Source organism: Oreochromis niloticus, linkage group LG9, assembly GCF_001858045.2.
Source record: "Oreochromis niloticus isolate F11D_XX linkage group LG9, O_niloticus_UMD_NMBU, whole genome shotgun sequence".
Classification (NCBI taxonomy): domain Eukaryota; kingdom Metazoa; phylum Chordata; class Actinopteri; order Cichliformes; family Cichlidae; genus Oreochromis; species Oreochromis niloticus.
In genome coordinates, this window is record NC_031974.2 from 10,302,328 (window position 1) to 10,328,644 (window position 26,317).

Sequence of the window (26,317 nt, forward strand, 5' to 3'; positions counted from 1 at the left end):
GGTGGAAAACCATAACAAGCATAAACAAAAGAGTTACTAATATTTGTACCTTTCCTGTATCTCTTGAAACTAGCTCCATGTTAGACAAACATCTGACAGGCTAAACGTCAAATTTGCTTGACAGACTAAACATTTCTTTAATAGGCCACCAAGAGCAAAAGAAATGTCGACATTGTGTTAAATATGACTAACATTTTATCATTACAATCAACCCCAGCCAGGAGAGGCCATGCACAGTGGAATACAGATCATACAGCATTTTAATTATTTGAATATAATTAGAATATTAAACTTACAACTGAAAACAATGGTCATACTTAATTTAAAGTGCTACCTTTAATTTCTCTCCTAACACCACCAGTTTTAAATCGCCCCGAGCAAAATCATCCACTTGATGTTTTCGATGAAGGTCAAATAATTTCTGTCAGATACACGAGTACCCTATTTGCAATTCACAATACTTTGGCAATCACAGTGAATTAGCTGTGATTTGTTAGAAAATACAATATCACCAGTTAAGGGGAAAAGGGGGCTTGTTGGGAAAGATGACAAAATTCAGTTTAAACACATCTGTTGATTGGCCACACAGTGGGAATTCAGGGAATAATAACTCTGTGACGGCAGTGGGAGAGAGCTGGGATGAAGGGATCTAAAATCCAGGAAAGCCGTTTCCCTGGCACCGTTCTTCCCTCAGAGATTACATGTCTCTCGTTTTCATCATAACATCCAAGTTGGCTTGTGACCATTAATAGGACAGACCTCAGTACTTTTCCCCATTGCAACAGAGTGGCCAGGCACACAGACCGCATCAGAGGAACTGTGTCATCTACACAGCACTGACTTACAAATGCAAAACATGACATCACAGTGCAAGCTTACTGAGAGATATTTAAGTATATCACTTCTTTTCAAATCCGAAAACAACATAGACTTCTTTTCACAGCACCAAGCTTGAAGTACAATTATGTAGTCTGGGAGAAATACTTAAATGCTCTCAATAGGCTTAAGCATGAGGCTGTGGGCTGCATTCAGGTGGACAGCATGGAAACGTAATATACTGTCGCTGCAGAGCACAATTCAGAGCCTGCAGTGAGTTGAGGCAGTTTCTGCACCACAGCCCTCCCGGCTGTTCAAATCATCCTCGTTCACTCGCTCAATATACCTCCACCTCTGCAGGCTGGAGCCTATATACTGCCCGCCTCATCTCTCCACAGTATTTAATGTGTTCCTTCCTTCCCACTCTTAGTTCAAACCTTTGCCAAACGCTTGCCTGACAACATATCCCGCAGCTTTTGCAGCAGACAAGTAATATGGGCTCATTCTGCAGCAGCCTGTGGCACTGACAGGAGTGGGCTTGTGTCTGCCAGAGCTGATTACTTGCCAAGATTGCTGATCAAATTGTCAAATCACCCAAACTTTCAGACAGTTTTCACTCCCACCTAGTAAAATGTGACCCGGTTTTATTTGCAGGGCAATTTCTGTAATATCTGTGTTTTGCAGACATAGACTGATGCGACTCCAAATCAAAATTTATGGGTTTTTCTCCCATACAACTCGTAGTATTCTTCTAGGAAACGAGTTCCAGTTCCAGTGTATTAAATCCTGGTCCATTAATTTGTCTTGTAATATTACCTTTTATCTTCTTCTAGAGGAGGAAAAACAACAGGGAAACACGTGCCGGCCTCACTCAAATAAGCGTTTTTAATCTCTTTCATTAAGTTGGCATTAGAGCTTTGAGAAACTGATTAGATGCCTCATTCCTAGTGGCTGCACTGATTGTTGTTAATGGCAACCTGTATTGCAGGGGCATTGTCAGACTTGGTGTCTGGCTCACTCTGTTCAAGCAACTCTCTGAAACACATGGCTGTTTTAATTAGGTCTCCATTCAGATCAATGCAGCATTGGTACTGTGATCAGTATTCAGTATTTGAGTTTTCCTTAAAAACTCCTCTCGCTTTCCTTCTGGTCTTGATTGTGAAGAGCCTGCTTTATATGAAGAGCTTTAATGAAAGATTATTCCGCTGTGATTTAACACTGTGGATGTGGATCTCAGAACCAAATGCAACTCCAAAAGGCAAAGAGATGAAAAAAAAAATGCTTTCAAATTGGTTCACTAGAATGAAGACTGCCCTGTATAGGTATGAAATGTTTTCTTAATAAAACCTATATTATAAGGTATACTGCACCATTGTCATAAATAGCTTCTCACTGGAATATATATTAAACTAACTAATCATTGTTTCTTTGTAAGGGAGAATGTCACACCCTATGAGCAAAGATGGAGCCTGGATCAAGTATTCTTTCTACACAGAACACTATCACAGGTAAATAAAAAAAACAGGTTATTTAGGTTCAGTTTTATTGATGCACTACAGAAATCTTTATCTACACATGAGCTGTGTTGAGGATAAAGCCCGTCTCTCTCCTACTAGTAAATGCAGTGAGTCAGAGTGGGGGAGGCAGACCAAGGCTCCAGATGCCCACTTCTGGGCTAGACCTCCCTCAGGACAGGCTTGCCTCTTCTTCGGCTTCATGATCCGGCAAGAGGCAGACTGGTGTTTCCATTAGCTTAGCCTCTAATAAGAACTACACCTGGGTCCTTGTTGTCCTGCAACAAATCCCTCTCTGTGTGACCCTCTTGATCCTAGTCATGCTCCAGGAAAATAAAGTACAAATGAATCTACATATTTTGTAAGTAATATGGACAAATTTCTACTAAAAAAAGAAAAAAAGATTACTGAAAATATCTGAAATATCACCCTGCCTTTGTTTATACATTACATTGCTGATCTATGAGCATTTAAATAAACACATTATAATATGAAACATCAGACCTGATGGCCAAAGAAAAGTTCATGAATAAATCTCATGCCCTTAACTGCCCACTATAGCTACACCATCATTTAATATTTGTAAAGAATAAACCAATATAATAAGTTATCAATCCTTGAGCACCAAACTAAATGTTTTTTAAGCATTTTTTTGCCATTTTTAGGAGCTTTACAAATTTAACTTTATTGGAATGACACAAGTTCATGTCTGGTTTTGGTTTCCCATTTGGTTTACAAAGGAACCAAATTTCACTATTAAAATCTTCTTTTTTAAATATAACTAAGTCTTTACTTGCATTGAATGCAAGACGAGGCTTTCTTCCACATCTTCTTTGAATCTTTTGCAAATGTTTAATTGCCATAGCAGTACTGTGAACTGCTTTTCTATTAAATTGTTGTGGTCTAAATAGCCTAAACCTTGTCAAAAGGAGTTCTAAACTTCTATGAGACATGTTTTCTTTAAACTGATCATTGAATTCTTTTTAATGTTTCAATTTTTACATTGCTTGTATATTTTTCTGAACTTTATTTAGCCTTTTCTTCCCCTTTATGTATATTTAACTCATATACATACATATGTGTCTACTCATGTGAAACACAAAAAGAAAATCTAGAGAAATAAAATTCCTATTTAACAACATTAAACCAGAGTTTGTATCGTCTTTCTTGTATATCTAAAGCATAATGCAATGTTGAAACCTTAACCTTATTCATCTTAATATATTGAATGTCTATTCAGTAAAAATGTATCATCACATTCAGTTACTTTTTTTATGACACCAATGGATTTATCTCTTCCTCTGTCTTATATGCATGCTTCTGTGGGACACTTTTGTGTCCCATACAGCAGTCTGAAATGCCCTGATTGACGCCTGACTCCAAGCATCCGTTCAGCCTCTTGCTTTGCAAAGCTTGTGCCAAGAGGATTAAAAATGGAGTTCTCTAGGGCCATGCCATGCCATCTGGACAGAGTTGATCTGGGAGCAGGGTTGTCAGCCAGGAGTGCTGAGTGCAAAAAATACTGCATAACTATATTCAAACACAGCCTTTAGCCTTTTAGAAAGACATTAAAAAACACATTTTTTTTCTGTGACTGTTCACTCCATTCAGGAAGTAATACAAAATATGGTAAAAAGGAAGACAAAGACTTTGTTGTCATTTATTATTACTATTTTTATTTATTTATTTTACTTTCTTCTGCCTAGTTTGATATTGCCACCTATTGTTGTATAAAAACGAAATGAAATTGAAACAGGATGACTGACTAATTACAGTTAACAGGGGAGTCTTGATGTAAAGCTCTATTTTGCACTTTGAAGGCAATTACTTTCTCTAATATAATGCTAAACTACAGACAGGTGACACATTATATGAAAAACCATCAATGTGTCTAAGTTGAGATATGTTTTGTTTTAATGTGACTTAGGATTTATTCTACCCGTGGGTATCTTAAAGGGGGCGATCTTAATCCTGTATTTTCAGAAGTTATTTGTATATGCTGAAAAATCTTTGTTTTTCTGAAATTAAAAGCACAGACTTTTAGAGTTTGTAATAAAAAATAATGCAATGGAATGGACAGAAAAGGAAATATAGTTTTACCATGAGTCCTGTCTCTCTTTAAGACATTCAAAATGAAATATTGAGAGGACTAAATGCTAATGCCTCAATAACCTTTTTCCATAGAGTGATGTGTGTCACCTTTGATTCTCCCACTATATCTTGGTCTAACTTTAAAGGTTAAAGTGAGCGGTTGCTCTTCAATATGCCTGAGAGAGGCAAGATGACATCTGTGCTCTGCGTGGCCAAGAAAGCCAAGCATAAGTGCATTAAAATCATGCACACATGAAAATAAGAGAATTTAGGTCACCGTCAGTGACAACTGCCATACTTCAGAGGCATCCGTGAAGTTTTGATGTTTAGATGATGTAATTCTTTTTCTTTGGTGATATCTGTTGGGAATAGAAGCGGGAGATGTTGGGTTTCTTTATTAGCTTTTTCTCTTTGAGTGGTTATGGCTATTAGCAGTAACCAGCTGATGCCTCCTTTTCCGACTGGATTCCCTCACCTTATTTTCACTGCGGGCCATTCCCTGTACCATTGTATATTATTGCATTTTTTTTGAAAGCTGGCATCCACATAAAGACACATTTCACAACCTCATCCACAATCTACCCCTGAAGATGCACATATTTACACTGATGCATAGTATAAACTTATACTGATTAGCTTACCCAGTACAAGCTCTGGGGTAGCCTGCTAGCTCAGACATGAAAATGGAGACTTCCATAATGGTGCTTTGTTCTACAAAGCTTAACATGTTGCCATGGCATTGCATTTACTAGTCATATATGATCAGGGTGCAAAGAAAAGAAAAACAAATTTAGTTAATAGAGCCCACAAGTTCTGTCAACTCATTGGTTTAATTTTGTAGTTTTTATTTCATTGCAACACTTTACTGAACTACAAGGTCTACTATACTTTACAGTGATATACTGAGCCACTTAATACCATCTAATAGTTGCAGTTTTTACTCAATTTCCTGATTTTGACATGCTTGTTTTATATAGAGAGATTTAACATTTGATTTGTCATATTTTATTTCTTTCCACTTTTTAAGGTATTTATGTGTAATTACATAATTACATTTATTTTTACTGCTGTAAGAAAGGATTTTTTTCTAATAAAAAAAATGTATAAATTGTTCCCATTTTTCCATACACTGTAAAAACCAGCTTGATAAATAAACAGAATTATGAAAAAAAAAAAGAATTTGGAGTTTCACCTTTTAATTGCAGCTAATATCTGTCCATTTAAGGATTTGCACAATGCTACATCATTGCTATATATGAACAACGCTAGATTTCATGTTGGAAGTGCAAAAACAATAATACTAATATTTCTTTTCCCCTCTTAAAATGAATCATCAAATGCCGTTTTGGTGATTTGGCAAATTTCAGTTTTAGCTTGTGAGTCCCAGTAAACAGAGTAAGTTTATTTACACTACACCTCCATCTGGCTGGTTCAGCTGCCACTCAGTCCAGGATAATGGCCCCACCTAACATTATACTCTTCAAAGCACTGACCAACAGTCCCAACAACTTCAGAAAACCAAACACACAAATATACATCAATCTTCTTTTTAAAGAAATGATTAACTCACTTCTGTTTGCAAATACAAATAAGTCATCTAATTTCAGTTGAACTTTAAAGGCTCAACATCCACATGAGCTCTGGACAAAGGAAGCATCTCCAACCGTCTTTCTGATTAGAATATCCCCAGGGACCACAGCACGCATCATTGCCTCTGTGTGTGTGTGTGTGTGTGTTTGTCTGTCATTGGGAGTTTTGGGGGTGGGGTGCTTACTAGTCGGTTTAATCTGCTTGATGATGAAGATCCCGGTACTCAGGGGACCTGATGGGGAGGGTAAAGGGTTTTGAAGAGAGGTGTTGCTCTACTGTCTTGCACCAATGCAATCACGACCGTTGCTCGCCACTGAAGCCAGCAGCGCTCACAAACGCTCTCCCTGTCTCTTTCCCTCGCTCTCTCACTCCTCCACACACACTTCCTCTCTCACTCTCCGATACACGCACACACAGACTCGCACACGAGCTTCTTCTCTCACTTCACTGCTCACTGACTCGTTCGCCCTCCCTCAGTCGTCACTGTGTAACGGTACGGACACACTCGGCTTTGCTACGGCTCCTGTGTAATTCTCCAGCTATTCCAAAGCTGCTCTCTCAGTACCTCGCGTAGTGCGTTCACTCATAAGCATCTGTTCTGATCCAGCGTGGGCTCAAAGTGTACACAGAGAGCGGGATAATGAAAGAAAGGCACCAAGGAGGAAGGCAGGGTGAGAGAGGGAATTAAAAGGAGGAGAAGGATAGAGCTTGCTCTTGCATAAAGGTGGGAGGACAGTTTGATTCAGTGAGAATTTGGATTAAGCTGGCTACGACTCCGCTCTAAAGTTACCACTAAAGGTAAGTGCATCTTCTCCTTCAGATATTTTCACTCTGCCTCTATGCATTTCACATCCTAGTTTTCGTCTCCATATAATTTAAACTGATTTCCAGCAACTCTGCAGCTACTTGGTTTAGTTGAGACTCGTTTTACAGCTTGTTGACAGAGCTTCACAGAATAGACGGAGCTTTATTCGATTAAGTCACTGTCATCGTTTCTTTTGAGACACACAGTTGAGACTCTTCTTTGCAAAAGCTGGTTAAGTGGGATGAAATTTGGATCGGCAGTGCCCTTGACAGTGTTGTAATGCCGTTTAAGTCTGACAACGGCAGACATTTAGTTGTCTGCCTCTTGCACTCTCTGTCACGTCTCCCAGAATTAAATGAGAATTCAGTGAGTGTCAATTAGACACATGTCAGGGAACACTTCACTCTGAATGTGCTAACCCCATTTGTAGGTCTCAGTTATTTCAGCTCGTCTACATACAAAAGACTGTGAAGCTTTTCAACTCTGTGTACTGGAGGGTGCTCAACACTGATTAACACACCATGGTGTGTCAAGTGGCTTTGGCAAGTTTTCCTTGTGACTCCAAAATACCAAAAAAAACAAAAACCATGAACATGAACATGTTTTCTTTCTTAAAAAATAAAACTATGGTAAAATATTTAAATTAATAGCTTCAAATTAGCACTAATATCAACGCTTTTAGCTCAGAGTAAAAGCACACAAGGTCTGATGGCTCAATCACAGGCTTGAGATTATTCTTTTTGTCTGAATAGTGTATATCTGCAACATTATTAGTTGGTAAGGCCATTCTTGTGGTGTGGAAAGGGATTAGGGAGAACAATCTAAGAGGATATCAGACAGGCTTGACAGAATCTGATTTGCTGAGAAACATGGGATCACAGATGCAACCTTGCCCCCATTTCGCATAACAGATGCTTATTTGGATGAGCTAGAAGGGAAATCTAAGGCCACAAAATATGGAAATGTACCCTTCAGCAATGCTGAGACATTTGCATTAAATATATACATCTGATCGTTATATCGGCAATTCCACTGTGATTTGTAATTGCATCAAATTTGCATTTCTCAGACGAGATCATGCAGTGGACAGACACAGACAGAATGGACTTACCGGACTTCTGAACCAATGTGCGTCATTTTTATTGCAGCAGGAATAATTAAGATCACAAACTTCCCAATCTCTCTGTGTGTAACATCATTTCAGTCTAAAGCGATACCTTTTGAATTCAAGCACAGCTTTTCAAAGTCAATCCCATCTTTACTTACAGATTAGATTTAAAAAAAGTCTCTTTCCTTCCTCTACTTTAAGCACGTCTAATGTAACTCACTTTAGTGTCAGAGGAGCTGAGTCTTCTTATCAGCATTCAGCTGAAAACACCTGCTTTGGAATAATCAAATTACGCTCCAAGGAGTCCACTTCCAGAGGAAAAAGAGGAGCTGGACCCTCTGAGTACACAGAGGCTACTGTGCAGAAAATGAGCATTCAGGGCATGCAGCCACCAACCACTCAGGTATTATAACTGCATTAGAGGGGATAAATGAAGAGGCATGCAGTATACTTATGGTATATTAAGTGATGACAGTGATATTTGCTGACTCAGGTGCATATTAGGACAATTATGTTAGCCAGTTTGGAGACAACATGAGGTGGGAGGAAACACTTTTCAAACGACAGGCAATCTATAGGAAATAAATAACTTTTTTTAGAATAAAATAATGTCAGGTTTGTATATTTTGTTTTACATTTTCAGCATTGCCCTACATAAGTGAAATTTGTCTGCACCGGGAATAAGCGGCATCCTTGCAGATTTCAGATCCCCCTGTTTCACGCACCACACTGCCTTCTATTTACATGGATTTAATCAGGTCTCAATGACCAACAAAATTATGATGAGCATGTCTTGTTTTTTTAACTACCTCTTCTAATCACAATAACTGACAATTATGTTTGATTACTTCTTGGGATTTAGAATTAATTTAGCTCAAGGCACTATGAAAAAAAGATATTAGCACTTTGTTCTATTTGTTGTAAATATAAATGTGGAATGTCCAGAAAAATGCATATGATTAGTTTCCTTAACGCCCTGATAGATAGATGGGTGACAAATGAAAGGACATCAGGTGACTTAGTAAGCCTCACTCTGATTTGTTTTTATTCACCAAGTCTTTGTAACTCAAAAGGAGGCATGGAACTTTAATTTTAAGTTTTGGTGACACCATATAAGACATTTGTTATCGTCTGCATTAAGCACACTGAGTGGTCTAAATATTGCACAGGTATTTAGTGCTGCTGAGATCTGGTGTCTATGAGGAGGATAGTGTAAGAGCCACAACCCAAACCTTTCATTGACTTTTCATTCTCTAAGAATAAGAGCATCTTCACTCCTGGTGAGTCCTGACTGCTCACATCAGGGTAGACATGTTTCAGTACAGAACAAAGGTGACCACTCAAAACAACTTTGTATTGATTTGCTAACTCTAAAGGGATAAAGTGGATCCAAACCACGCCAGCAAAATACCTTTAACTACTCACTCTAAGGGTCAGTCATTCAGGTTTTTCCTTTAATTTGTCAGCTGTCCGTATGAGACCGTGAGCCCAGGAGAATGTAAAGCCAAGCAGCTCCTGATGCCTTTCTCTGCACTGTGTCCATGTAAATTTAATGGCAACCCTGAGTGCTTTGTGGTAAATTACAGCATTAGGTCTACAAAGCTGTCATCATACGTTAGGATCCACTGCTCTGTTTGATTAGGGCTGAGCTGTTATTTATGGAGAGTCTGCAGCCTTTACCGTAAGCAGAACTACGGTGATCAGTCATACAGATATGCTACCTATCACTGCATTTTGAAGTAAGTGTCCATCAAGAGCCTTGGGCTTAAACGGAATCAATACTTGAGATTATTTGAAGTCCCCAGACTCTCTTTACCTTGGGCTCTTCAATCTCCGCCCTCACTCAACGGACTCATTTTGACATCATTCCACTCTAAATGAGGTGTGTCCGAGTGTGTGTATATGTGTGACAACTAAAGTGTGTCTGTGTTCATTTCTGTAGCACCCTAAGATGTAATAAGCCATCTGTCAGAAACTTGCCTCCATCGATTAAAGCATCTGAATGCTAATCAGACAGTGGATTCGGTTGTTCTGTCTGCAGTCTCTATTGTACTTGCATAAATGCGCAGTGATTTCTTGCCCTCATCCACCCACACCCCCTCCCGCAAGCTGCTCTCAACTAAGAACCCTGCAGACCTCTAAGACCAGGCTCTCCCTGGCTCTCATCAGCAAGAGTCCTAAACATCTCAAATTAAAGTCTTGCAGTGATGGATGACTCTCAATCTCTAGGAGATATTGCGCACGCTTCTGCTCTGAATGATGGGCAACTCCTCTTCACTCTACTTAGTAATTATTTATATAGATTTGTCTCTGCTCGTTTGTCAGTTTTTGAGATGTGTCGTTTCTTCCTCTCTGTGGTATTAATACCCAGCAGAGGTAAAAGCTCACAGTTTCTGCAGCCGTCTGATGCTGGTGTTTCTTCTTTTATATATATTTTTTCTCCTTCTGGAAGGAAAACGAATATAACCTTCCCTGTGGTATACGCTTGTTGTCTGAAGCAATGGTGAAAACAGAAGTAGGAAGGATGCAGTTACCTGACGATACAATTTATAGAGGACACAACTGTTTTGCCCTACGAAAATACAAAACAGTGAGCTCAGTGTGGTGTTCTGTGTGAGATAAAAGGTGAGGCAGGTCCTCTGAGACTCAACTGTGCCGAGTTTCAACATTGATTATTACTCATATCTGAGCACTGCTGTGGCTTATCTTAGAATGGCCACAGTTGGAAGCATCAAGGAAAATGACAACAGTTTTTTTTTTCCTTCCTCATTGACATTATTAAGCTGCTTTTCCTCATCCTTTAAGAGTTTCACCTAAATGCCTCGGATTTTTAAGTATTCCCTTTGAAGATATTTCAAGGAAAGTGAGGTCACATCATTGTCTCTCCTTTTGTTCGATTGCTTTATGAACTTTCTTTCATAAATGATTTTAACATTGCAGTGCAAAGTCTTTAAATATCCCAAAGAGGCCCCTGGGCCTTTGCGTCTTTGAATGTATTTGTGCCATCCCTTTGAGAAATCCACCACAGATTCTCAGCCAACAGTGGGCAGAAACAGTTGTGGTTATAAAAATCACCGGAGGCAAAGCACAGGCACAAGTACAAGCGGATGATTGAGGGTGTTTTTGTGCCAACGCTTTTACGCCACCATTTATAATAGTTGTTCTTTGTTGTGTCTCCATATTCGAAGAGCACTGAATAACGGGTTGCATTGTTTTCAGTCTTGGTCAGACAGGCAATTAGCAGGTTATATATGTAATCTCCATCCTCTGCATTTGTGATGAAATACTTTCGATCTGACAAACATTTAATCACCAGGAGTCGTCCAAACAATAAACAGTCATCTCTGGCTGGACTCGACTTTATAACCTTAAACACAACCTCGCTCGCCCCAGGGGGGAACGTGGGAAAGATTTCCTGTCACACAGGTGAATGACTATTAGTTTACTGACCCTAGAGGTAGAGGGAGATTGTAATGATTTTTAGAGAGGGTGCTGGGGGGCCTTTCATTATAGGGGCTGTGGAAGTCCTGCAGGAAAGAGGAAGGCAGATATGGAATGCTCTATTCTGGTGAACTGATTAAATCTCGCAGATGACTGCAACCCATTGGCTTTAAGGGGTCAATAAAATTATCACAAGTTTATTTTCATTTGAGTCCGGCTCTTCAGAAAACACTGGGAATCGTTTCTATGTTGGCAATCCGTCACTTAATCCGTCGGTGATGATAAGATGACCACTGAGATACAAATACAGTGACATCCCTAGGCCAGACAAAAAATAAAACGTGACACAGAGTTGCAAGGCACACACGCCATAGAGGGCTCTTACAAAGCGTGGGACTTTTCCCCTACAGAACATCCTGAAGCAGGCATTAGTGTTTTAAAGGCCCGTGATGCCAAGCCAAGTCAAGCCATTGGCTTTAGCTTCAATAATGCCAAAGATGGAGTGCTCAAAGCTGAGGTAATGAAAGCATAAGAGATGAGCCGAGGAAGTCGAGGGACCTCCTAGCCATCTGCAACCATTACGAACCCGGCTGTAAGAGGATATGAAGAGAAAGAATACAGTCTGGTGGTGCACCTGAAGCAGTGGAAAACTGAATGACTGCATCACATCTGAACACTACTAAGCTGAGCATTAGCAAAAAAATACCAAGAGTGATGAGTTTTGATTAGTATAGATTTTAAAATGGCAGGGTTTTCACAGACTACCACCCAAGTTGGCAACTAGGGGCATTAACATTTATTCATTTATGTATTGCTTTATTTTTTTTTATTCATTTGGTTGCAGTGTTGGTCACAACTTATAAAAATGCTGATTTAAAACAATACAAAAACCTGATGTTATGTTGGGTTATCTTTAATTGCTACTTTTCATTCAATTAGCATCAGCATTTTATCAGTCATACACATTTAGCTCACAGCTCAAAACATATTTGTCTCTCTTTAATGCTCATTACTTAGTATAGTATATAATGAGGCCACATGGTCAATCTTATTAATGCTAAATACAAGCTTAATTTTGATTTAAGAAGATGATTGTGTTGTTGTCTGGTATATATTATCAGCAATGCCTCCTTTTCCAGTTTTCAAGAAAACTTTGCAATTAATTAATTCTTGTACTGCATGCCACATAAAATTGTTACTTTATTAATCAAAACTCTTTCGTATTTAATTAAAATGAAATTAGCTCGTTAAATGACAATATCCAAGTGCAGCAAACACTACTTTTCCATGAAGTACCCTCAGCAAATACATTTTGCTTAAAACACTTGAAGCAGCTAATCATCCGGAAAGTAGACTTCAGTAATGCAGCTGGTGAAGCCGAAGTGTTTTATACTCCGTTTCCCATGTCCAGCAATACTATCACAGTATCAAATTCATGTTTTATAAGTCTTTGACACTGCAGAATAATAGATATATATATATATATATATATATTTCTAAAGATGAGAAAATCTCTTCCAAACTACAGGTGAGCCACAAACTAAAAGAACTAAAAGGGCATATAAACACAGTTGTATGATTTATAATGTCTGAGGTGTAATTTCAGTCCTGTGTGCATAAAACGCTGGTGTAGGTGTTCAAGGTGATTTGATAAAATTACCCATGGAAGTTGCTCCCGCTGGTATCTCCTCCTCTTATCATTATTGTGGTGGAAAGGAAAATTACATCATAACTTACTGAAGTAGAACAGAGGCTGAGCTAGCACAGTGGCAGGCTGCTGTTTGATATGGGAGCTAACCACAAAAATCACTTGAATTATCACTCATTCATGTTATCACAGTATTGGTACATCCTAGAGTCAGGCTGTTAGTCCTGTCAACCATTGCTGATATGGAGGTTCCACTCAGTGCCTGCAGAAACATGACATGAAACTTTGTAGAGTTTTTGTTGTTGTTTTTGTTGTTTTTTATAGATTAATTAAAACTGGTGGCTTTTGGAATTAAAGACAAGCTTTCTAGAGTTTTGTGCAGCATATAAAGATGCTGATGTTAGCAAAACTTGGCTTTTTGAATGGGACCAAAAACATGCATTTTAGGCAATCTTTGATTAATTAACTGCAGAAAAAGGTAAGTTAGTAAACTTTCATATTAAACAAGTTACAACACTGTAATTTAGGAGCTGTTGTTCAAATTAGCCTACAACGAGATTTCAGCCCAATCAAAAACCTTCGGAGTCTTAATTCTTTTCCTCCAAAGTGTCGTCTTTGATGACGTCTTGAGGACAAAGAAACCGTTTCTTTTGTATTCGTTCGTGCTTATCTTCCAGTAAATGCCTCTGTGAAAAATGTCACTGAGATAGGCAAACATTGTTGTCTGCTTCTAAGTTTACTATTGAGAAGAGCGCCAATCCAATCTGAAATTACCCATTCATTCCCAACACACTTAAATCACTGTGACTCTTAAGGACATGTCTTTTTTGTATACAGGGTTTTTGACTTAACAGCTTACCATTTCAAACAGGTTTGGCCCTTATGCCTTATATAAACCATGAACTTGGGGAGTGATAAAGCGTTGCACTTCTTCCATTAAATAGAATAAGAAATCATCCTGACAGACCCTAGATCTTGGCCTGGGTTAGTCTTCTTATGAGCGAGACTTCCTCAAGGTCAGCATGATGGTACTTTTCTTTGGTGTGTGCAAGCACCTGTGATGAATAGGACACAGTGTATGCGGGGAGAGGATGTGAGGGATGAAGATTCACGAGGGTTAATGTATTGTGTTTACCTGTGAATAGAGGCCACGGGTTTCAAAGACATGACAAAGAATTTTTTTTTAAAAGAGCGTGCCCTGATATGTCCCAGTATTTATAAACTGTTGATGTCACTGCACGGAGAGACAGGCACAAATCACCAGCTATTAACAGTTTGTCAAGTTAGTTACCAATTGAAAGATTATCTCTGTGTAACTAACTATGCTTTCTTTTTATTCCCTTGAATGATTCCACAACAATTCAAATCAAAAAAGATTGTAATAGTTGTATTCAGTACTTTAAAATGTTAACAAGAAGTGTGAGTCATTTTTAAAGTTGAAAAGCTTTCAAAGTAATTTCATGCTAAACTTGGAAGTTAAAAGCAGTGTGACACTGAGGTGACCTACATCAAAAGTGCTGATTGGAATACTTGAGATTAGCATGGAAAGTCCCTCTCTACAATCAATATATTATGCCAAAAGAATTTGACAGGTTTATGTGACAATGTTTCATCTGGAAATAACCCATTGAACACGGTGAAATGGGCAGAGGAACATGACAGTTTCTTTGTGTTTACGGGATGTATTTTTTCTGAAAGTGTGTTGAGTATACTAGGAAAAAGAAGAAAATAAATAAAAAGCACTACTGAAATATTACATATTACACAAAGGCGGCCCTTCAACCGGGGATGGAAATATGCTTCTTGTGTGCTTCAAAGAAAAGAATTGTATCTGAAAATGAGAGGATCTGAATACTGAGTGTGGATTTTAACAGTCAAATACTCTTGTCAGTGCAACAGACACAGTTCAAGACAGGTTGCCTTGATCTGGCTGGTCAAAACTAGTGTCAGGCCCATGCAAACCATCTTGGCTACAATATCACAGGGGTGCTGAATGCTGAATGAACACACTATCTTGGAGTTTATGTGCAAAATCTACTTACATTGTAAGGACATTATTTTGTGGTTTACTTCTCTGTCCGATGTAAAGAAAACTTACGGACACAAGTAATTACCTGAATCTATATGAAAGTGCTATTAAAGCAGGTTATCAGTGCTCGTGGTTTAAATAGCATGGGTGGCTTTTTCAATTCTAACTACCCTCAAAGTCGAAGTGCCCTAAACTTCCACAGGTTCTGCTGTACTTTACTTCTCCAGAGCAGAACAATGAGTCACACAAAGCAACAAAACCCCAAAGGCTTGGGGCCTCTGTCTTTGACAGCTGTGGCCTAGCCTGCTCAGTTTTCCTGATGAGCAAGACTTCATTGTGTAGAAGATAAACAAGAATGTGCTCAGTCACCCTTCTGCAAGCAAGGCCTCTGTGAACCCCATTTCTGGTAGTCCGCACAATTCACTAGACTGACAGATCTATCATCTTTGTTATATAGAGCTATAAATCACTCTGGCTATGTTTTAGTAACTTAAAATTGGTTACATGTTTGATCAAATAACCTGCAGTAACAAAAGGTCCACAGTGTTTACAAAATATAATTTATGAAAGGGAAATCTAAGCTACACACACGGAGCAGCTTTTCTTTTTGAATAAAAAAAAAGAATCTCCCTTCATACATTTTTAAATACAATTTGTATTCTTTATCACAACCACATGCATTGCACAAGTAAGTGGGCCAACTAGGACAACAAAGCACCCGGCAAGGCTATATTTTCTTTATATAGCGCTATCCATTAGCACTGCAGCCTCACAGTAAAAAGGACCTAGGTTTTAACCTGGGGCCTTCTCCCTGTTCTCCTTCTGCCTGCACGGGTCTCCTCTGGGTGATGCACTTTCCTTACTCAGTCCAAAGACATGTTTGTCAGGTTAACTGGTCATTGTCTGTCTCTCTGCGTTAGCCCTGTGATGGACTCAGAGGTGCAGCACACCTTTCGCCATTAGTCACTGGGACAGTGTATACACTCCAGGCTCACAAAGTTGGAAAAGCGGTTAAGGATATTGATTGTATCTAAAAGAACATCTGAAGGCTTGAGTAACATCTTTAATTTAGGAATTAAATCAACTGAAATATGTTATAATTCAACTAGAAATGTGACATTGATGATTTAACTAAATTTTTGGTTCTCTGTCAGTGTCATTAACTACTGCTGCCAATATTCAAGTGACTGGCAACACTCGCGTGTGCTTGCATCCAAGAAAAAAACAAAAAAAAGTACAACAGCTTATGTTAGTGTCATGACTCAAGAGAACTATTTCTTACTGGCAATGATGATCTGTTTTAGACTGTGTGATTTTAAGAGTTAGGGTGAGAATTATTCCCCAAAATGTTTTTGTATCGTGCAACAATAGTGGTAGTCTCTGTTGTTTTTGGAGTATTGCACATTAACCCGACATGTGGACCCCACTTGTAGACCAGTGCACTTACTTTCATTAATTTTATGTGACTACTAATGCACTTTGACATGTGGCACTTTGACTCTTATTCAATGATGCAATCAAAGTACACACAGTACAAGTACTCAGGACTGCATGGTGCACCGTGTTTTGACTTAAAGCAAATACGACAAGGTTTGTGACGGTGGTTAAGACAACAAAATATGTGCTGTAAACTTGGATTTAGTCAAAGAAAAAAAACAATAAAATTCCATGTAAACCATGTATAAACTGGTGTTGCAACGTTGCGTACAAAAATTTAATCCATTTATTTCACTCTACAGAGAGCCATTTACTTTCCACCTCAAAGAAACATAATTAAAACATTCTGCAGATGTTTTTGGGTGACGGGTGATGATTATGTCTCTACATGTTACGCACGATAACTGTGAAAGAAATAAATAAAAAAAGGCAAATAACTGGTACATGTGACTCATTCAAGAAACACATGGCTGATCTCTTATCTTATCACACGAACAGGGATTACATAATTAACAGTTACTCTGGGAAAATAATGATTTGACGGTTGAAGCAGCTGGAAAAAAAAAAAAAGGAGCCGCATAGCGCTGTCAGATTATACAGACGATGCCTCACAGTAGCTGCTCATCAACACTTAATTTTCTCCTCTACAGAAAAAAAAAAAAAAATCCACACGAAGATTAATTTCCCCCCCCGCTTATACTGTTGTTTTTGGAATGTTATGGATGCAATTTCTAGTCATTTATAGCCAAATAAGAAAATACTTCTTGTTCATGCTGAAGCAGTGAAATCAGCTACGTGTGATTAAAATAATAGATTATAAACATTTAAATATTGCAGCTTATCTATATATTTGTGTTTAGATTTACAGATGTAGAAGTAGAGGTTGAGTGTATTGCAGCCGACAGCCAGCAAAGAGTAAAAATATCTTCTTCCTGTTGCATAACATCATACCTGGTATACAGCTTACAGTAAGAGATGGCTTTGAAACACCTATGTATAGAATAGTTTTATATTCACTTCAGTTCAATGGATGATGGATGAATAGTTTGTATTTTCTGGCAAAGGGTTTTTTTTTTCTGTTTTTAAAGGAATTCACATTAACCTGCTCCAGTTTCACCACATGCCAACACCTTTTCTTCCCAAAGTTTACTTGCTAACTGGAACAGAATAATGTAGAGGAGATGAAATGTGGTATGTGAAGTTATTCATAAACCTTTTATAGCTATTGTCAGCATTAGACTCCATCTTTTCAATATTTCAATACAGCTTGCAAAGGATAAAGTACAATAGAAGGAAAGCAAGTGAGAAAGTTCCTCCCAAAGGGAATTTTAGGTCCAGCGCTGTTGCTTAACAGACAAAAGATATTATACCATTTTAAATACTGAAAGAGTCCTTTATAAAATAAACCAGCACAGAGATATTTCTTTTTCTGAAGTCAATAAATATACTTTTTGCAACAATTAAACAGTCAATATTGCAGCTTTTAAATAGACGAGTAACTACTGATAATTAGCCTTAACTTCCAAATTCAATGACAAACACAGATGCACACAAATGCTAAAGGACATAAAGAGCCTTCAAAACAGAGGAAACCAAGTGACATAGACAGACTATCAGGTAAACCTAACTGCTTTGTTTATGAGCAGGAAAAGCCAGAGTCCTGTACTCTTTATTTATTTATTTGTTTCGACTTGGTTTGTTGCGGGGGAAAAATGTTCCCGTCCTCTTCCCATCAGTGTGAGTCATGAAACTCTAGTGCAGCAACCTCAAATCTTCTTCTCCAGTTTTGTATGCCATACCATTATGCACCATTGACCCAGTGAGACAGGGCCATTACAGAAAAGACTAATTCTTAATCTAGGATATTGCTTTCTCATTATTCCCTCTCCCTCTGGCCTCTTGCGTGATAACTGTTTGATTAAGGCAGTTATGTCACTTGAGGCCCTGAAAGAGCCCACCTTTTAATATTACCTGGCTGAGTGATTATGCCAGCACTGCTTGAGGCTAATAATGTTGAACTGTGATGCTTGATTACAAATGCTGATGGGGCCTCTTTGACAGCATTCAGAATTCTTAAATATTAATCAATGAACACTACAAACTGAATCCCAGTGCCAATTCATTTTTAATAGCATGCGCACTCAGATTGACTCTGAAGTTTACATTTTTGTTTAGTCCCTGTGTAATTCTACCATTTCATACAAGACACACTACTGCTGCCTTTCAAACTTCATTCATCTGCATTGAAACTGAAGAGTATGAGCAGTCCACTTCAATGAAATAAAGACTGTCATACCTTCAAGAATGCTTTGATTATGAGGCTGAGGAATGAGGCTCGTGTCACTTTAATTAAGTGCTGAAAAACACTGGGGCTTAAGTAGCTTTCTGAATGCCTGTGAGGTCAGGCCACTCTATTATAATAGTGAGGCTCAGCTGAGGGTCCATTACATTATCTGTGCTTTGAGATGAGAACTTGACAGCTTGAAAAGGAATTTCAGGAAAGGGGAGCGACATGGAAGTCAAACTGTGAGGAAAAAAAACTGAGAAAAACTCTCAAAGGAACAGATTATCAGTCAAATAAAGACGCATGTAGCAGCTTTTTTATTTACTTATAAAATCTGTTTTCAATTTCAGACAAGCGCAGGCTTATATGCCGTGAAGTTACGCTGAGCTGGAAGTGTGCTGTGTATACAAGAAAACCCTAAAAAACAACCTCTGTTTTAACTGAAAGCATATCATCCTTGCCTGTCCTAATGCTCTTTGACAGCTTTGTGTCTCGTATTGTTTCTCAGTAATCAGTGGCAGACGACAGCAGGCAGGGGAAATGCCAAATAAATGAGATCACAACAGTTTCAAAAAGATAATCCCACCAAACAGCCACCTCAAAGTCACTGACTCACAAACTGTTCCCTCTTCTATTTGCACAAAAAGGTATTACAGGTTAAAGTGGACCTTTTTGCCGGCACAGTAATATCACCCTGCAGTGCGGGGTGCAATGCTGCAAACATCAATAGCTTGCAGTGCAAATTGCTAAAGGGGAGGAAGATGAGATTCCGTGAGGCGTATCATTTATATCACATAGTGTGGTCACCGAGGGCCGCCTAAGGCAAAACCCTGAACTCATTCTCTTTTACTTGCATTTCTTTGATCTTCATTAATTAATTAGATAATTATTACACCAAATTTCAAGCGTGTGAAATGTGCATAATGGACCATTAGTTTGGGATGATGTGATTGGTCTACTGGGTTTCTAACACTTGCAAGTCAATGAAAAGCCTAAAGAAATGTTTACTGCTCAGTTCTTCTGTGTCTTCTTGCATTAACAGTGAGATACTCTGCACTCAGTTACAAACTCGCACACTTTAATACACATATATACCAGCATGGCCATTTGGCTACATGGACACACATGAAAAACACAGAAGCCCATTAGCATAAACCAATGACATGATCATAACTATACATCAGCGACTTCCAACCCAAATGTTCTTTGTGTTTATCTTTACCCTGATAATGAGACTCAGCTTAATGTGATTCTGTATCTAATAACCCAGAACACCATGACAAAAATATTTGCTTTTGTCTCTCCCTTTCTAGTTTTATTTTGCAGCATGGTTGAGCAGAAAATGTGCACCACGCGAGAGAAAATAAAAGAGCCATTAAAACAGAGGATAAAATAGAGCAAGCCGAGGAGGAGTGGAGGTTGACTGGAGGCCACAGAATGGCAAACTGGTCTAAGGTTGATTCACTCCCACACCTGTCCCCCCCCCTTGACAGATAGTGGAGACCAGAGAGTTCAACTGCATCATTTTAGGTTCACTGACTTGGCAAAACCTAACAGTTAATGAAATTAGGTGCAGAGGGTTTTTTTTGTCAAGAGATTTCATTTCAAGGACATAACTCCAATAAAGGAGAAATAAACCTGGCTGTGTTACTGATATGATATTCTTCCATTCTTCTGATATTCTACTTTTCCATTTTAAATGTTTCTCTTAAAGGGCTTACATCTATATGAGCTATGTAGATGCATTGATTATATAAGCTATTTAATCAATCTAAGTTAGCTGTGTCACCTTACATTTAAGAATAGCATGTTTTAATCATGCTTTTCATCAATTAATGATTCAGAAAAGGATGAAGCTCATTTACATCAGTTTTGCTGTCTACAAACGCGGATAACTACACTTTGTCTTTTACATGCAAAATAAACCAGCTTCTCTCTTCTTCCACTTGTCTTACAGTTCTGAAAATGTTATTGTTCCACAACACTTAAACCAGGATTTTTCAATAAAAGTTGCCCAGGAGCCCCAAACAAACCTAAGTTAACATCACCAACTGTGTGGTATGGGTGAGTCTGTTGCAGTGATGCAGGCTACTCTTCTGACAATGTGTCAGGAAGAGGAAGACAACAAAGAAAGTGTAAATTACATCAGCAGATACACAACAGGCACTGCTCATGAATAGAGGACAACAAATCAGACTCCTGATATGTTTTTGTTAACGATGCAGCAGTCTGACTGTCGCTCACACAACAGAAACTATTGCTCCAAGAGTAAAACTATAACTTACTAAGCTAACATAAATAATATAAACAACAAGCTCCAGGCTGCATTTACTGTCAGAGTTGGGTTCAGAAAGTCAATGTTCACCGGTCACTAGGGGTGAGCTACATAAAAACGGCCTGCTCGCCATGTGAAATTGGCCTTTGATGATGATTTTAATTTAACAGTTCATTAATGCTCATAATGCCAGACCTTTCCTGACCAAGGAACAGATGTGGTGTACATCCCCCTGCTTTAAAGAACCTTTTTCTTTTTATGTTTTAGGCAATGCTTCCAAGTAATTAGGGTCAGACAGGGCAGGAAATACCAGGTTTAGTACGAACCATTTAGCTTTAAAACTACATGCAATATCCTCCACCTGTCTTGTGATCACAGGTCCCACTAAATGACTCAAGAAGAATAGGTGTGCATCCACATTGATCTCAAATGACAGCAACCACCTCAGAACATTTAAATGGGGATATGCGGTCAGGATCACTTCTCTTTTCCTTATCTTGGAGGTTGTCCTGATAGTCCCAAAATAAAATGTCAAGTGTTCGATCCATGAAACACCAATCAATAGTTTAGTCCTTCTCTCACACAGGCTGATTAAGAGACACATTGAACCTATGTATACAACGGTTCTGCATAATAAATCTAAATGTTAATGTGCTGCTCAGTGTGCCAGAACTGTAGCGGACTCCCTGCAGTCACACTGCATCTTCGTTATCACTTGTTTCAACAGATGTAGGCCAACAATAGAAATACCTGCGGTTTTGCCTCATATTTAAATCTGTCAAAATGTGAAGAGACTGTTCACTTTGTGCGTGCTCTTTCCTGTGCTCTTTTAGTTGGGACATCATTTTCATTCCTCCTTGTTGTCACAAAGGTCATATCTTAAATAATTATTGCTTATTTGATAATACATGCTAGCATTTCACATTCGTTAGATGGGGGGCATACAAATAAAAAAAAAAGTGTTTTCTACTTACATATTCAACTGGGTTTTCTATAGAGTTCTGCAGAATTTCTGTGGTATTTCTGTGGTAGTAATAACAGTCATATGTGTGACCTCATGCCGGTGTTTATCTATTTGCTATAAACTACTGAATCCATTTGAGCACATAAATAATTTAGAAAACAACCTCTCTGCGATAGCATTTTCTCATTATACTCTAATTGCTAACTTTTAAGAGCTATTGTTTCATTCAGTGTTTCTACATGTTGTTTTGGTAGGTCACATAACCCAAGTTTCATACAGAGTTGACCGCAAGACAGAAGTGAGTGCAGGCATTTGATGATCATTATAAAATGTTCAAAATCAATTATTAACTATGCATTCAGTGCTAATGCTGTACTGTATGCTGTATTTAGCAATCTTGCACACAGTTTATCTGGTTTCAGATATACCCAGAACAATACAAGCTGTGTGGCTCTGCTTCGATCCATCATGATACTGGGATGGGGAAAGGCAAATCAGCATGACAGAATGCTGAAGGATAGGAAAAACAAGACTACTGTATCTCCTCAAATAAAAACTAGCAGTCAGTTTAAAAGCTGAGTTGACATGTGGGTTTAAAAAAAATACAAAAACAGAATAGACAAGCTATTTCTGCATAATTTAAACCTGCCAAAGTCTCAATAAAAGTATAACGCAACATCTGTGTTTAGTTAAAAGTCAAAGTTACACAATGTGTTAAAATTACTTATACTGCATTCAGATTGCATGTCAGAAAACTTGGCGTTTTAGCAGTAGCCAAGCTTAAGGACTAAAGTGTTATGGTTGTTTTAAGTAATTTTATGTTTTGCCCCACCCCCTCCCCTCATTTACAGTTTGGTGGGTCATGCTGCGTTTTAATTAACCTCAATTCAGATCAGGAAAGATGTGACACTATGAGTGCAGTTGATGGAAGCATACTGAAATAAATTTGAGTAATCCCTTTTGAGGAAACAGTGCCCACAACACCCACCCCAAATTTAAAACAAAACCCCAGCCTCTGATACAAGTTTGTTCTCTTGAATAGTAGAAGCAGATAAGTGCTCTAAGGTGCTGTCGGTACTTCATCCCTTTGTTCAAACACCCACATTACAGCAAAGCATTAACACCAAGTTTTAGATTTGGAATTTCTATAATCATATCATTGTGCCCATTGAAGAATAAAGTAAACCAGTCTGTGTCACAAAATGACTGGGAGAATAAATAACAAATGAATTCACACAGTGTCAGATGTAAAAATGCAATTCCGAAATACACAAAAAACACAATTATCTGTCACTCACTACAGTGTTTCTACAATTTAGCATTTTTGATTAAAAACGATTCCACTTCTATCAGTGCAGGAGTGGGCATACATTAATTACCTAGCAGTACTTTTTTGCATAGGTTTTTGTTCCTGTGCATTTGTCTGACCCTTGTTCGTTTTGCCTCTTTCTAAGCTGTTGTGAATTAGTGGAAAATAACAACATTTTAACTGGAACATTAAATCCTCTTTACATTAGAACATTAATACACAGACAGTACAATTTGTCAGCAAAGACTATAAAAGTGTGTAATTAACCTCATCTGGAGAGCCTTAACAGGTACTTCAACAAGCCCTGATGGCACCCACAGTGTCAGCAGTACTCAATTCTTTGATTCTCATTTTTATTTTGGTCTTTTTTTTTTCAGGAAATTTCCCGCTGTATTGGAAATTCTCCATTTTTGACAGCTTTGAGGAGATTAAAATTGTTTAGAGTTTCACAACAAAACCAAAAAGGCTTCCACTGAACTCAGTTTTCTGAAACTCTGCTTGTTAACAGGAAAGATTGCCAAGAGAATAAAATTCCCTGTCTCATTTAAACATCCTAAGCCTTTAAATCTGTAACAGGGGAGTAGAAGACTGTGGGATTTCATTACCCACAAAGTGTAAACCTTTTATTTAGTTTTTATGTTTTTTCTTCCAGGTTCATCCTAAATAAGTACAGCTCTTCTTTCCCCAAACATCAGGCCAAAATGTTCTATTTTTTTCTGAACAAACAAACTTTTCTTTTGGTATGCAGGAAAAATCCTGCAAGAATGATATGAGAAAGAAAAATAAACAGAAGGGACTGGACAGCATTTTCTTCTTGCAGATTAGTTTTGTAATTTCGAATTGTGAGAGGCAGATGTGTTTCATTTTAGATAAACTCAAACAGAAATTGAGTGAAGAAATGAATGATATAGACTCTGATATTCCACAGCTTCTAATGAAAGGAAAATGATAGGAAAAGGCCATGAGTATCCCTGACCACATCGGTAGAGTACAATTGAGTGGCAATGCCAAAGCAGCAGCGTGCAGAGGTAGATTATTGGTATCAGACCTCAAACATGTGGGTTTAAAGTTACAGAAGGACAGGCACGTTCAGCTCCTACTCTGTGGAAGTATTTACAGTGCTGCAGAAGAGGGGAGATAGGGGAAAGCAACTTCCAAGGTGTCACTCAGGACCATATCCATGCAGGGAAAATTGATGATGGCACAAGAAGGAAGGCAGGAATGATGAAGATTTTCACTGCCACCAATCCATATCTGTATCCGGGATGTCTGTGCCGCCACATTGCGTGTTTGTGTGTGTGTCTGTTTCCTCATTCTATGTGCAATCAAAGTCGGCAAACCTCTGAAAAGCTTCCATCTAAGTCCAAATGATGAATGCAGCATATCCTCTAAGAAATGCATGTTTTATGTAAAAGTAAAGTCCCCAAATCATAATTTGATTAGATTCAAAATTATCTGCATCACCAAAGACAACCGCCATCCATTCCTCACCTACAGACTGCTCCATGTCATCATTTAGTTCAGTATCCTATTCCGCTATTTAGGCATCCTTGCACATTTCCTCGCTACTTTTATCGCTTTTCCTGAACGTACAGGCAAAAATGTGTCAGCATCTAACCAAAAAGCTTTATTTTGGTTCAATTAGTGACATCTTTTACAATATGTCAACCTGATAAGCAGTCTCTATTCACTGGAAGTAAAATTTATGTGTAACAAAGGTAGAATGGGAAGGGAAAAACCACATCTCAATTCTAGTGCACATGCTGTGCCAGAAGCATCATTCTGGTGGAAAAAGGGGCAGTTAAAATTTGCATTTAGATTACTATGGTAATAGAAAAAAACCACAGCGATGAATCTTGTTCTGAAAGAGAGACTAATGTGGTTGTATTTTGAATAAAATTGTAAAGTTAAATACTTGTGGTAATCTGTATGAAAAGATGTATAATGTAATCCTCATAATTAATTCAACAGGGTTAAACAATAAAAGCCAGGCCAAACTTACTACCATAAGGAAAACATGGCAGTAGTTTTATGGAGATGAGCCAAATTATGTGTCACTACCATTGTTTATCCCATCAAGTGCGCTAAAGATTATATGAAGTTTATGCTTACTTTTGCCATGTGTACTTTATAAAATGGACTAATGGTAATGCAAAGCAGTAAAAGCTGAAGACGAGTCATTATTTCTTCAACGTGCATAATCTCCAAACATTGCATAAATAACTATATAATTGTAAAATAAAACTTAAAGACATGAGAAAGTCAGTCATGAGATGAATTTGCCACACACCACACAAGTGCTGATTTTCATATTCATGAGCACCACATTGTTTGTCAATAGTGCATACCAAAAGGGCTTAATTTGTTTTCAGTTCTCCCCCGTCCTCCAATCGCAAAAGTGACGGCTCTGCAGCATCAGAGCCACTTAATTAAGCATCGCCGAGCACACACACACGCACTTTTTAGAGCTGTCTCAAATAATCAAATAATAAGGCATTCTTTGGGTGAGAATTCCCCCGTTGACTGTAGTCATTACTGTGGAAGGGAAAATGTAAACAAAAGGCAGGAAACACAATTGAACACAAGTTGGAGGAAATTTATTCAGAGAACTTATTTTGTACTTACTTCTCAAGTTGAGAGAAGTTTATTTTGCAGCCCAGGATGGCAACAGGCCAACTGTTACTCCAGACCGCCTGAATTATTAACTGCGTGTGACAAACAGAAGTTGGGACTTTTTAATTTCTGTCCAAGACTTACTTGTTGCACAGCAGATGTTTCAGTGTAAAGTCAGACGCCATTAGCATTCAGTTGACTGCAGAGGTGGAGATGTCAGTCTGATTAAAGATTCAGCATGTGACAATATGCAGAAGCTTGCAATTCATACATTTGTAAGTACTTAAAAGTTTGACTTAGTATGGACTTTTCCCCCCACTTCAACCTCACATGCTTTTCTCACTGTATGAGAAATATGATCCATCCCCTGCATCAACACGATGAGCATAACAG

At 38.3% G+C, this 26,317-nt stretch overlaps 1 protein-coding gene and 1 long non-coding RNA gene across 3 annotated transcripts in view; one reads left to right on the plus strand and one right to left on the minus strand.

The window, feature by feature from the left end:
- Nucleotides 1–26,317, minus strand: part of LOC106098825 (uncharacterized) — a 75,535-nt gene that overhangs the window by 25,602 nt on the left and 23,616 nt on the right. The window lies entirely within an intron of this gene.
- Nucleotides 6,207–26,317, plus strand: part of LOC100695194 (cadherin-12) — a 100,130-nt gene continuing 80,019 nt past the window's right edge. The window contains exon 1 of the mRNA XM_003439180.5: nucleotides 6,207–6,809. The gene's annotated coding sequence lies outside the window, so the exon portion shown is untranslated. The remainder of the gene's footprint in view (nucleotides 6,810–26,317) is intronic.